Below are 13854 nucleotides of genomic sequence, written 5' to 3'. Positions count from 1 at the left end.
GCATTATGGTTGTACTAGAAAAGAAACCAAACCCTAAATATATGTTGTTACTATACACATGTAACTATTTATGTACTTTCCTATGCAATTAAGACTTCTTTCATTGTAGTCCAAGAGTTATTTCATGGGCTTTTTCTCAATCTTTTCTTTCATGTTCCGTCCTACAGTCCTGGAAATGCACAGGTAATTATAACAAATATTAGCCTATTCATAAAGAATTTTCCACGTATTCTCTTTCAAAAACTATCTCAAGACAGTTTTTAGTTTTAACTTTATTTTTTGTGGGGGAGAAGAAGCAGAATTTTTAGAATTCTATATGAAGCCCTTTGATGGTAAAAATAAATTAAATTATATGTTAAGTCAGCCTATATTTTAGTTTTTTACTGTTATATAGCAATTCTAACCATTCAAGTGGCTTAAAATAACCAGCATTTTCTTGTCTCCTCTGATTCTATAGTTTGACGTCTGATGATTTTTCTGCTCGAAGTCATCTGGGGAATCAACTGATTTGGAAGGTCAAAGAAGACACCTCACTTGATTCGCAGTTGGTGCTGGGTGCTCTGTGGGACCTGCCAATAGGAGCACCTTGGTTCTCCTTCTCCTGTTATTTTCCCATCTCTTGGGCTTCTTGCAGTTGCTGATTTGGTTCCAAAAAGCAGAAAGTGGAGACTCCCTGTTTTGTTAAGGCCTAGGCATGGATGTCCCCAAACACTACTCCCATTGTGCTCTACTTGCTAGAACAAAGTTTGAGGCCAGCCCTGAGTCAAGGGAAAGGTAAACAACCTACACCACTTGATAGCAGCTGTCTCATGCGCATACCGAGTGGGGAAGAATTATTGGAGTCTATCATTGGAAACTCATGGAGAGAAATATTTTAAAGTGTTGAGAGAAAAAAAATCCCACCAACCTAGAATTCTGTATCCTGCTAGATTAGCCTTCAAAAATGAAAGAGAAATAAAGACTTTCCTCGGAAAACAAAGTTCCAGGAAACTATTGCTGCTAGATGTACCTTGCAAGAAATGTTAAAAACTCATCAGAGAGAAGACAAATTATACACATCAGAAACTCTGGTCTATATAAAGGAAGAACATCAGCAAATAGATAAATGAAACATCAGGGGGGCTTTCTCAACAACTGTTCAAACGTGGAGTGCAACATGGAATAGGAAGTTTTATCAACTCAACCAGACAGTCCACTGAATAGCACCCCCTCCTCCCCAGTGTTTATTTGATACACAGAAATTGTCATAAGTGGATCTGTGGGAACAGGGGGACACATGACAACCCTAGGAGGAGAGTTTCTGCAGCAGCCTTGTCAGCTGTGTCCATAGAATCTCAGAGAAATCAGGGTGGCCAGTATGGGCTATACTAAGAGCCACCTTACCCTCTTGACAATTCCCTTGAGAGTCCTGCTGGAGAGTCAATCACTGATTAATTAGCTGGGCACCAAAAGAAAAGTTGGGTGGTGAGTAGGAGCTGTGCTGTATGAAACATGGCTATTTTAAACACTAGCTTCGTTTTCAGAGTGACAAGGTTTTTTCACTGATTTGGGGCAGATGCTAATGAGGGAGAGGGATATGGCTGAGAATAGGCTTAGCATTTAATTTCTCATATAAATTTTAAAAGTATTGACTATATGTGAAGAATTATGCATTGCATCTCATGCATATGTAACTGATATTAAAAAATAATATTGCTCTCAAAGAAGGAAATCTTTTTTTATTGAATTTTTAAGGAGGTCTTTTCCTCTAAGTATGCTTAGTAGTCATTTCAATGCATAAATAATAGCAAAAGTTTATTATTTTAGCTTTCTAGGAAGTACTGAATAAAATATGCTTTGACTTTTGCAAATAAAAGAATTGGTGAATTTCTTTAAAAAATTAAAAGATGATAAAGGGCATATTATTAATAACTTTAAGCCAGTAAATTTGAAAACTTACATAAAATGAACAAATCTCATGACATACACGGTAACCAGTCTCTCTCTAGAAGAAATAGATAACACAAATAACCATATATCTATTAAAGAAATTGAACTTAGATAAGTGAAAACTTTCCTAAAAAGTAAACTCTGGGTCCAGATGCCATTATTGGTGAATTCTACAAAATACTTCTATATATGTGTGATACATATATCTTGCTGTTTCTGCTTCTATGGTTAAATCCTACTAATCCAACATGCGATTTAATGAAGACATGTTAGGGTAAGACGGCAGAATTAGATACAAAACCGGTTAATGCCGAGGATTAACAGGACAAAAAACTATAGTTTTGGGTGTTATCAGTTTCACTGATAATTATTTTCATCTCTCCAGATGAAGTTCTACAGTTTAACATGAAACTCCTCAAAATCTCAGACCTTCAAGTAATGGTAAATAGTGGGTTTAGCTAATGATATATTCTCCTAGATAACTATTGAGTGGTCTTTGCCCCTGTTGATATTGGAAGGTTATGCTGCCCATATTTTTGCGTTATTGCTAAATTTTGGATAATTTATCCTAACACTTTAAAGAAATTAAAAATATAATTTACAAGCTGAGATAATATATTTGTGACTTATATGATTGACAAAACCTTATGTCAGGAATATACAAGTAAAATCTTTAAGTTAATGGACATATCAAGCTGTAGGAAAAAAAAGCAAAAGATGTGAACATACATTTCACAAAAGGTAAATTGCATTTGGCCAGTAAATATGTGGAGAGATGTTCCACCTCATTTGTGATCAGGAAAAGGCAAATCAAGACTGTAAATAGATCCCATTTTACACCCATTTAATTTGCAAAAAATTACTAGTCTGATACTACAACACGTTGGAGAGGATATGGATTAAAAAATACTTCTTGTAAGTTGTTATAAATAATCATTTTGGAAAATATTTTGCCGTTATCTTATAAAGATGAACAGCCACAGGCCAAATGACTCAAAAGAAAACATTGCACATATATACCAGAGGTCATATACAAAAATATTTTACCAGAGATATCTTTAATACAAAAACAAGAAAAAATAAAGTCAAAAAAGGAATGAATAGCCAAGTATATTCAGACAACTAAATATTATTCAACAGAGAAATAAATACACCTCGCTATCTGCAACAATATCAGTGAAACGTAACAGATTAATATCGATTTTAAAAATCAAGTCCTAGAAAATTATACCAGAGCCACTGTGTTGGGAGCATTCTGAGGGCACTATCCACATTGAATTTCATATAAAAATAACCCTCTGGATGTCTGGCAAGTATGGTTGAGTCCACTGACTACTGTATTTATCAATATGAAGGTGTTGGCTTCCTCAGTGAAAGTGATCTGCGGAATTCTGGAGACAAAGCCTGATTAGATGAGACTCAAGAAAAAAATGGGAGATGAGAAAATGCAGACTGTCTATGCAAACAATGCTTGTGAGGCATTTGCTGTAGAGGAATGCAGATATATTTCAGAGCGAGACGCCGATGTGTTGTTATTTACGGCATCCAGGAGAAAGTTGGGAGAACTGCCAAGGGAAGACAAAAGCACTATCAGCCTGAGGAGGGAAGCCCCAGCTACTTTCTTGACTACAGCCTTACCATACCGTAGATGTTGAGAAACTCGTCCTATTAGAGAAAAAGCTTGAGTGTGCTGCTTTCAGTGTTGGGAGCCGATTGTGAGCAAAGCAAAGAGTCCATGAGAGATGCATATGCTGGTCTTTAGGACAGCCCCACTTACATGGATCCATCTAAAGAACCAGGTGGAGAGGAGTACTGTGTTTCTCCAGACAGGAGAGTTTAATTCCTTAAATGGGTAAACGGTGTATCTTTTTTTTTTTTGACTAGGTACAGTATACTTTATTGATGGTACATGACAAGGTAGGGATCCTTAAGCCCTTCCCCTTCATCAGGGGGTCTGGGATGGAAACCATGTAGAGGTCAGGAGATTCTCAGTGTGTTAGTGGATGAATTGGTGCAAGGACTCCCCAGGAGCTGAGGGGCCTCTCTCTTCCTCTTGTGCTCTCATTGACATAGGATGCATCTTAAAAGAACGAAGTAAGTACAGAAACTGGAATTAGATCCTTCACTGACCCATCTTGAATGGCACAAGGACTCATCCAGAGCAACAAAGCCTGACGGCTAAGCACCATGCTTATTCCATTATACTTTCTATAACAGATATTTTCTACATTGTAGAAGTTATATCAGACATCAGGCTTGGTTATATATAAGGATTCCAGCAACTCAAGCAAGACCCAGAACTGAGGAAGATATACTTTAGCTGGTTCACCCAGTGAGTCTTAAATGTGTGAAGTATTTTACATTCCTACAAGTACAGATGTAACCCCTTGAAGGCTTGAAACAAGCTTCCAATTTAGATTCTTAACCACCTGGATTATTAGGCTCTGTAGAAATCATTTTTCTTTCTAAGACCATCTCTCTCATTAGTGATCTCTCTTCTTATCTTCTATTTATGCCTTTTAATGTCTTTTCATCTGGCCCCCTACTTTAGTTTCTTTTCTTGGCTACTTTTGCCTTTGGTTATTAACTCTAAAAATACCATTCAAATAACATTTAAAAAAATCTTTATTTGGGGCGCACCTGGGTGGCTCAGTCAGTTAAGCATCTGCCTTCAGCTCAGGTCATGATCCCAGGGTGCTGGGATCGAGTCCTGCACTGGGTGCCTTCTCAGCAGGGAGCCTGCTTCTCCCTCTCCTTGCCCCCTGCTCATGCTCTCTCTCACTATTCCTCTCTCTCTCAAATAAATGAATACAATCTTAAAAAAATCTTTATTTGGCATGTAAACTTGTCAGGAATTGCCCTCGGTGCCCTGCACCAGAGGACACCAGTGAGGAAGGTGGTGGAGCCATCCAGCTTCGCCAGGGTACAGAAACAGGATGAACACCAGAATCGAATCTGTGGTGTATGTTAGGCTTTAGATCAACCTCCTTATCAAAGCAGAAGGCCCCTTAGGACACTATCAGAAGATGGCCTGCAGGTCAATATGACAAGAGTGAGATGCGGGGTGGAAGACAGCAAAACGCAAAAGACAATGGCAAAGACACAGTGGATTGGAATTGGCGCACAGAGCTAGTCCAGTAAACATTGGAGACCATAGCAGAAGTGCATGAAATCAAAGTGTCTGAACACTCTTGATAACCAGTCAGAGTTAGCCTTATAGAATAAACCATATAGCAAGGAAGGGGAAACAAAATTTAAAGCATCTTGAGAAGATGAAGTTCAAGGGTACAGAGAAGGACATGATGTCCTCTCGGCCCTGAGCAGAGTTCCCTGCCATATAGAATAAGCAGAGGGAGAACAGGGGGATAAAATTTAAGACCAACACCTGAGGGGGCCTTGCTCACAGTCAGCATGGAACATAGTCATGGATTCCAGATATCTGGAAAAACTGCCAACCTGTGTAACAGAAAAGTTGGGCTGGGCTCTCTTCATTAATGTGTATTTATGCTTCTTCTCTTCCTTTCCTTTGAGAAATTTTTTTTCTTATTAGTATTTTCTTTTTCTTCTCTGTATCATCATCATCTTCTTCTTCTTCTTCTTTGGTTTAGACTTATATAATTCAGCCTCATTATAAAGAACTCAAATTAAAATGCAAACAAAAAGAAAAGCAACCCTCAAAATAACCCTGGTTATTATTAAGGTAACAACGTTCAGACATTGGTCTCTTTATATGTGTAGTTAAGAGTAGACACATGAAAAGACATCATCTGATAGTCAAAGAAAATGTTCCTAAATGGGAGTGCACCATGAAGGCTCATCTAAGAAGATTATTCAACTTATATTAACTTGATAATTGAAAATGAAAAAAATTAAAGAAATTGCAAACACTTTGATAAATATTTTCTATGGATACCTCTAAATTTAGAGAAAAAAACATGAGAAAGGCTAAAAGGTTGAAATCATTGTGTTTTATTTCCTGAAACACATACTTCTGTTTTAGACAGGCACTGAAGGACATTTACTACTTTTATACATTCTTCCACCTCCCCTTCCAAAACTCTCGATTTAAAAAAATTGCAATATATGTTAATTGTCCAATTTTATAGCATTTATATTCTGTTCTATAAACATAGTCCTTGCATTTTTTTCTTATTACATTTGAGGCTTTGATTGGTTCCATTTTGTGTTAAGGTTGTTTAATTAATGAATTACTATTTAATTAATTTTTAAAAAAGATGACCTTATATGTGGTGAATTCCCTCAAGGTTAGAGTGTTTGAGAATGTCTGATGTTTACCTGACCAGAATCAGGACTCTGTCGTATGCAAATATGAGGCCACAATTTCTTTTCTTAATCCGTTACAGATCTGAGTCTTTCTTCTACCAGTCCTGCGTATTTTCTTTCTGAAACATGAAGAATCTTTTCTTTATTTAATTATTTCTTTAAACAAAGTTATACATGTAAATAATTTTAAAAGTCAAATAGCCGTATTGTGCTTACAGTGAGAGCCTAAGACTTCCTACTGACCTCTTTCAATCATTGAGGCCATATATTGAACCCTGAGAGCTGTTTCTTCTGCCAGTTGCCTCCATATTGTAAATCATGTTTAAAAAAAAATTGATTTGAGTAGAGTTGACACACAGTGTTAACATTAGTTTCAGGTGTACAACATAGTGGTCCAACGTCTCTATACATTATGCTGTTCTCAGCACAAGTGTAGCTCCCATCTGTCCCCATATGATGCCATTACCATAGCATTGACTATATTCCCTATGCTCTGCCTTTATAAGTCGCATTTTTATATTATCATTTCTTGGTCTTTCTGTTTTAGATATTATTTAATAACTTTCTATTATAAAAGATCTATATTTGCTTCTCTTTGAGGTAAATACTTTCTCTCCTCTGATGTTCTTAATGTAGTTTATATATCACTCTTTTTTTGAATTAATTTTTAATGTTTATGAATTTATGACAATGCAAATATTATTCACAGCTAAGAGAAGTATTGTACTGTGATTACAATGACTTTTCTTAGGCAATGTTTTATTTGTCGTGGAATTAATGACTGCCTTGATTTTTCATTTTCTCTGTTTCCTGTATAATTTATTAATCGCCAACCTCTTTGACCTTACTGATGACCTAGAAAATACACTGAAACACCTTAGTTGTTCTATCATGAACGTTAACTTCTTGGCAGTATCCTTCCTGGAAGTCACCACCTCTGGACTGATTGTCCTCTAGGACAACTGTTTTGCAACCGTTGTCTTAGGATTTGCCTTCACCATGTTCCTATTAGTTTCCTTTGTGTATTTCTTGTATTGGATTCTGTGCTGTCTATGTCTACCTTAGTTTAATTATTTCAACTGTAGTCAATTAATTATTTTAACTGTAGTAAATTAACTATTTTAACTGTAGTAAATCTTCCAGTTAACTTTTTACTGATAATGGATCAGAAGAGAGATTTTTTGAGGCCTTTATACATCACAAATGTTATTGTTCATCCTTCACAAGTGACTAGCAGTCTGCATAGAAAATTCTAATTTGAGATCATTTTCCCTTACAATTTTAAAGGCATTACACCATTGCTATAGGTAACAGTGATTTGGATATAAAGCCCATGGGAATTCTGTATCCTGATCCTTTATTGGTTACCTGTTTCCTCTCACTTTCTCTCTTTCTTTTTTTTTTTGAAGACAAATCAAAGTTTATTGTACAAAATTAAGGCCTTCATATTTCATAGTTCACTAATGCAAAACAAAGACTTGGTATTGTTTTAAACCATTCACAAAAATTTAACCTCTCCCTCACCCCCAACTAGTAAAATGGCCCAACCAAATGTTATCGAAACAAACAGTATAAATAACACCAACTCCTATAAAGACCACTCTCTCGAATGTGATTTCTTGGCATAGCTGATCTTCATGGCGTGGTACGGTGTGATTTTAAATTCCTGCAAAGCGTCTCAGCAACTCCAGCCTGTTGACCATTTTCAAATTCCATGAAAGCAATGTCATGCCTCCAGGTACCAAAAGGACTTCCTTGAAACCAGGAAACTGATTACACAGCATGGATCACATCATCTCATTAGTCTCTTCTGAGAAACTGTTAAGGAATAAAATACAGTGTGGAGCGTAACCAGGGACCTAAGGATCTGGTGTTCAATTTCCTTGGGTATTTGCTGCATTTGGTGTTTCTTGATCAGGCTTTTTGTGTGAAGTTGTTGCAGAGAGTTCTACAGTTTTCGCTTTTTTCTTTCCCTTGTACTTTTTCAGCAGAAGTGCCACAGACTTTAGATATTGTAACAGAATCTGGATTTTCATTCGTTTACCATAAAATGGAAATCCTTGTAACTGTCTGAAGGCATTTGTGGGTGATGCCAGTTCCTTAAAAATAACAAAGTCTTGCCCCCTCATATTCACAGCCTTTAAAGCTACAATATCTACCACGTGGCCAAATTGAGAAAACAGGGCTTCTAGGGAGCTCTCCAATTCTTCTTTTTTAATTTTGTCATTCATATTGTTGATATCAATTATATGATTTGGTCTGATATCCATATTTTGGATTCAAATGTTCAAATAGCCTGAGGCCCATGGTGGTCCCTCAAGAACTGAAATCCCCTCTTCTTCTTTTTTTTTTTTTTAAGATTTTATTTATTTATTAGACAGAGATAGAGACAGCCAGCAAGAGGGAACACAAGCAGGGTGAGTGGGAGAGGAAGAAGCAGGCTCACAGCGGAGGAGCCCGATGTGGGGCTCGATCCCATAATGCCGGGATCACGCCCTGAGCCGAAGGCAGACGCCCAACCATTGTGCCACCCAGGCACCCCCCCTCTTCACTTTCTTAAGGCCATTAAGATCTTTATTTTATTCCAGAGATTCTAAAATCAAGTTATACCATCACCTAACTGTGAGTCTCTTTTCATTCATTTTGTTGCCTTCTTGGTGGAGACTTTTCATTCTGAGATTCCACATTCTTCGGCTTGATGAGATTGCATGAATTAGTTCTGTGCCAATTTTCCCCTGTCCCATTTCTCTTTTCTGAACTTTCGAACCCCGGGCTGATCCTTTATTTATTTATTTTTTTACTTAAATTTTTTTTTCATCTTTTGTGTTTTTGCACTTTCTGGCAGGTTTCCTCAATTTTGTCCTCTGGTCCTTAGAGTTCCAGTAAACTAATCCTAATTCATGTTTTCCTTATTTCTTTCCTTGACTCAGATCATTCCTCTTGGCTGACATTCCACCTTCCTACCCCTCCCCTTCTCCGTTCAGTTCCCATAGTGGTGCCATATTGATCTTTCTAAAATTTAAGTCAAACTACGTCATTCAAAAAATGTGAAGACTTCTGGTTTTATCTCATATTAGCCTTCAGAGTATTCCTTGAGTGCAGAACAGAGGACTAGTTAATATTTTCCAAACATCCATAAACCAAGTCCTACTTTTTCTGTTTATCTGCTTCTCTTCCACCTCAATTCTTGATCTCTTTCTTTAAGACTTATCTCAAATATCATTTCAGCATGAAAAAAATATATGAAATAATGATCTCTATCTCATCTGAACCTCCATATGCATTTAGTAAATATGTATCTTATGATACTTATCATATTCTATCCTGCAATTTAGTTATTAAAACATGTGTCTTATTCTTCTCTTTGCTTTCCTCAGTAACTCTAGTTCCTTGTCTTTGTTTTCTCCATAATGCCTAGTAAAACGGTCAGTGAGCAACACATATTTATTGACTAGAATTGAAACTCAACCTATAAAGGATAGTACACTAAATATCTATTTTATTCTGAAGCATGAGAAAAAATATATTAACATGACTTCCAAAAGAAAATACCTTATAGATCAACCATGCAACTCTATCATCTATAATTAAGAAATTTATGATCCAAAAAATTGACCCTCTAATTACAGGACGCGTACCAACGAACAGCAGACTAACAGGAACCCAAGCCTGCTTTCTCTCAGGATAATGTTCAATCAGGTAAGTAAAACTGCTTCGGCACAGCTGAAAATGCAGAAATGGGATCTTAGCCATGCTTGCCCTCCCCCCTTTTGTTGGTCACGTGTAATATAAATCCTTCTCAGTAAATCATGTTTAAAATGCTATCAGCACACTGCTTAGTAAAGGGTGGTAAAATAAAACCAAAGCACAGAATCATTTTCATCCAATTTCCTTCCAAATTAATAAAAATAGATGGGAAAGGCATTTCAAGCTTAATCAAAAGAAAGAAGCACAACCTCTTGTCTTAAGCTTAAAAAGGTGAGGGCCACAATAAACACGAATGTTTGGTGAGGCCCCAGGGGATCGTAAATCCTCTCCAATCTCCATTAGAAATGGCAAATCTATAAAATCTGAGCAGTTTTTACAATATTCCAATATTTGAAGAACAACATATGGTGTGATATTCTCTGGTATAGGATTGGTGCACTACGTGTCTGTCAGAGGAAGCTAAGTTGTAATGAGAACAATTCTGATTATTAACACAAAATTTCTGTCATCTTAATTTTGTTTCATATATTTTCAAGAGCTTCTTATCTTGTGAAAGCATCCATCATCTCTTACGCAGGTGAAGCTTAGTCACGTCAAGGGAAACAAATTTGAATTTCTTTCCATTTCACCCACACCTTACAAGTCTCTCATGGTTAGAAATATTAAATATATAACTAAAGACAAAAGAATCTTTTCACAAAACAAAATATGCAAATATATTTAAATGATTAGTTTTTAATATTTATATTTTTCAGGAATATCTGCAAAGCAGTTGAGTATAATGGTTAAAAAAAACAGCATTTGGAATCATATATTTGGCTTCAAATCATGGTTGGCCATTAATTATTGGCAAAGAAAGTTCAGGCCAGTTTAACAGCTTCTGTAGAATTCTGTTTCAGAAGAGCAATGGCTTTCTTACAGTAATGTAAGAATGAGGTGAGAGAATGTAGCAAAGCGATTAAAACAGAAAGCAGAATTCAGTAGGTGCTCAATAAATAATGGTGACTGTGATTTTCCCTGGTTAGAATTTCATTATATGAATAAAGAGTTATGCAGAAAAAAATAACTTCTTTTTCTACAGTGGACACATAAATAAAATTGTCTAAACTAACTTGGCATATTCAAATAAAAATTACCTTAAATGTTGCAAATTTTTGTCCTATTAGTATACTTTCTGTTTTGAGTTGCAGGGAGTTTGAGGTAGGAAATCCATTAGGAGCTGTTATTGAAGTCTTCCTAAGAGATAATGAGCTTCTGTTTAAGGAAGTGTATTTATGTTGTTAATTGTAAATGTTTTCAATTGGTTAATTTTAGATTTTGAAACAATCCTCGTTCAGTGAGATAAACAGGAGCTGTGTTGAAGATGGATACCATTAAAAACTTCAAGAACTCCCATCTGAAATTGTTTATAAACTGTAATGTCAGCTTAACAGCAAACTGCATTTTTTAACTTGGGGATAATTTTTGTATCTCGGTAATGTTTTGAACATTACATTATAATGAAGTTCTCACTGTATTACATTAAAGTCAAAGAATGGAAACTTTGAAAGCTTAGAAGTTCCACATTTTAAGCAGATGACAATATAGTTAATTTTAGAGGTTTATCATTTGCTAATACCACTGAGTTCAATGCAGATTTAACATCCATTTATGATAAGCATGTTTCTAAAGCTTCTTTTAAAATATATTTTTGTCCTGAGACATTTTCATATCTCAGATAATGAATGTTTCTAGCTCCTCTAAAGTTATCTTGCTACACTATGAAAATTTCTGTTCCAAATAAATTGAAATATATATGAAATAAAGGAGAGAATTGGACAGAAAACCCAAAATTACTGGGCATCAATGTGGACTTTTTCAAAATTAAGACTTATTTTTTATTTATTTATTTATTTATTTATTTATTTATTTATTTATTTATTTATTTATTTTCTAGCAAAATTGAGGGGAAGGTACAGAGATTTTCCACGTACACCCTGCCCTCACACATGCATAACCTATCTCATTAGCAATGTCTGGTACCAGAGTGGAACCTATGTCACCACTGCTGAACCCTCCCTGACACACCATTATCACCCAAAGTCTAGCGTTTACATTATAGTTCACGCTTGCTGTTGTATATTCCATGGAGTTCAACAAATGCATAACAACATGTATCCACTTTTATAGTATTTTTACCGCCCTAAAAATACTCTCTGCTTTCTCTACTCCTCTCCCCTGGTCCTCAATCCCTGGCAACCACTGATCTTTATACTGTTTCTATAGTTTAACATTTTCCAGAATGTTCTATGTTGTGCTTATACAATATGTAGCCTTTTCAGGTTGTCTTCTTTCACTTAGTAACATGCATTTAAGATTCCTCCACATCTTTTCATGATTTGATAGCTCATTTCTTTTTAGCACGGTATAGGATGGTTATTTCTCAAAGTCAGATTTACCTTATTAGTTCAAGTGAAGTTAAAAGTTTTTATAATTTTAAATAAGATATTTTTATATTTCATAAATATTTCTTAAAATGTACTGGATAGGAGAATTCATACTATAGTACAGATTTATTTTTAAAAGTAATTCATGAGGGTGCCTGGGTGGCTCAGTCAGTTAAGCATCTGCCTTCAGCTCAGGTTCAGGTCATGACCCCAGTGTCCTGGGATTGAGTCCCGTGTTGGGCTCCCTGCTCAGTGGGGAGTCTGCTTCTCCCTCTACCCTTCCCCCTGCTCATGATCTCTCTCTCTCATTTTCTCTCTTTCAAATAAATAAATAAAATCTTTAAAAAAGAAAATCCAATTCTTAAAAATAAATAAATAATAAATAAATAAATAAAAATAATTCATGAAATGAATAAAACATAAAGAAAAAAACAAGACTTGATGGCTTCTTCATTAATAAACTTTTAGATGACTGATGTCTTCTAAATTAGTGCAAATTATTAAAACGTATTTTACCTGAAAATGTTAATTTTTAAAGATTTATTTATTTATTTGATAGAGAATGTGTGATCGAGGGGAGGAGCAAAGGGAGAGGGAGAAGCAGACTCCGTCCTGGATGTGGAATCCAATGCGGAGCTTGATCCCATGACCCCGGGACCATTACCCCAGCTGAAATCAAGAGTCTAACACCCAATCGACTGAGCCATCCAGGCACCCCTGAAAATGCTAATTTAAAAAAAATGGATACATTAAAATGTTTTCCTTTACCACATAATCATTACTTTTGGAGGAAAGAAACTCAAGGTTTTTTTGTTTTTTTTTTCCTTGATAATCATGGGTATAGGCACATTGCAACTTAAGCAGTAGCAAAAGAGTCACACTAGGGAAGAAGAATTACCAACCAAATAGACAAAATGGCTATCTTGAGCCTTATAAAACAATCTTATATTTTAGATCATTGTTCATGTGAATGAAGGGTGGCAGAGCATGCCATCTTCAAATTATGTCTTCTTGGCATGAGGATTATTTTGAGGTTGATTATTTTGAGAAAGAATTCGCAGAATGATCTCTGAGAAAAAAGTAGAAATTACTTGTAAGGGAAATTTCCATTTATAAGGGAAATCCCCATTAGTAAGGATGTCTCCGTCTCTGTATCAGGCAGAAAAGGATGACTAAATCACAAGAAATTCTTATCAGTGGAGAAGACACCAACTTGAAATGTGCATAATGAACCTTACTCTTGTTTACCATACTTTTCCTGGTTAGCTCCCCACAACTGGTCCCCACACTCTTCTCTTTTTTGCTGAAGACAGTATTTAAAGCTGAATTCTAAGGTACCTCTGACCATTTTCATTTTCCCCTGAGTATTTCCCATGAATGCATGACATATACATGTTAACAAACTTTCTTCCCTTGTCAATTGGTCTTTTGTTACAAGGTTCCCAGCTGAAAAATTAAAGGGTAGAGGGAAATTATTCTTTCTCCTCTACAGTTTAATGACTTCCAT

At 35.8% G+C, this 13854-nt stretch overlaps 1 pseudogene; it reads right to left on the bottom strand.

Moving 5' to 3' along the window:
- Nucleotides 1-7801: 7801 nt before the first annotated feature.
- Nucleotides 7802-8483, bottom strand: LOC113253138 (U2 small nuclear ribonucleoprotein B''-like; annotated as a pseudogene).
- Nucleotides 8484-13854: the final 5371 nt, after the last annotated feature.

The sequence above is a fragment of the Ursus arctos genome, unplaced genomic scaffold, assembly GCF_023065955.2.
Source record: "Ursus arctos isolate Adak ecotype North America unplaced genomic scaffold, UrsArc2.0 scaffold_17, whole genome shotgun sequence".
Classification (NCBI taxonomy): Eukaryota; Metazoa; Chordata; class Mammalia; order Carnivora; family Ursidae; genus Ursus; species Ursus arctos.
The sequence above is the reverse complement of the archived record's forward strand: the minus strand, read 5'-3'. Positions and strand labels throughout refer to the sequence as shown.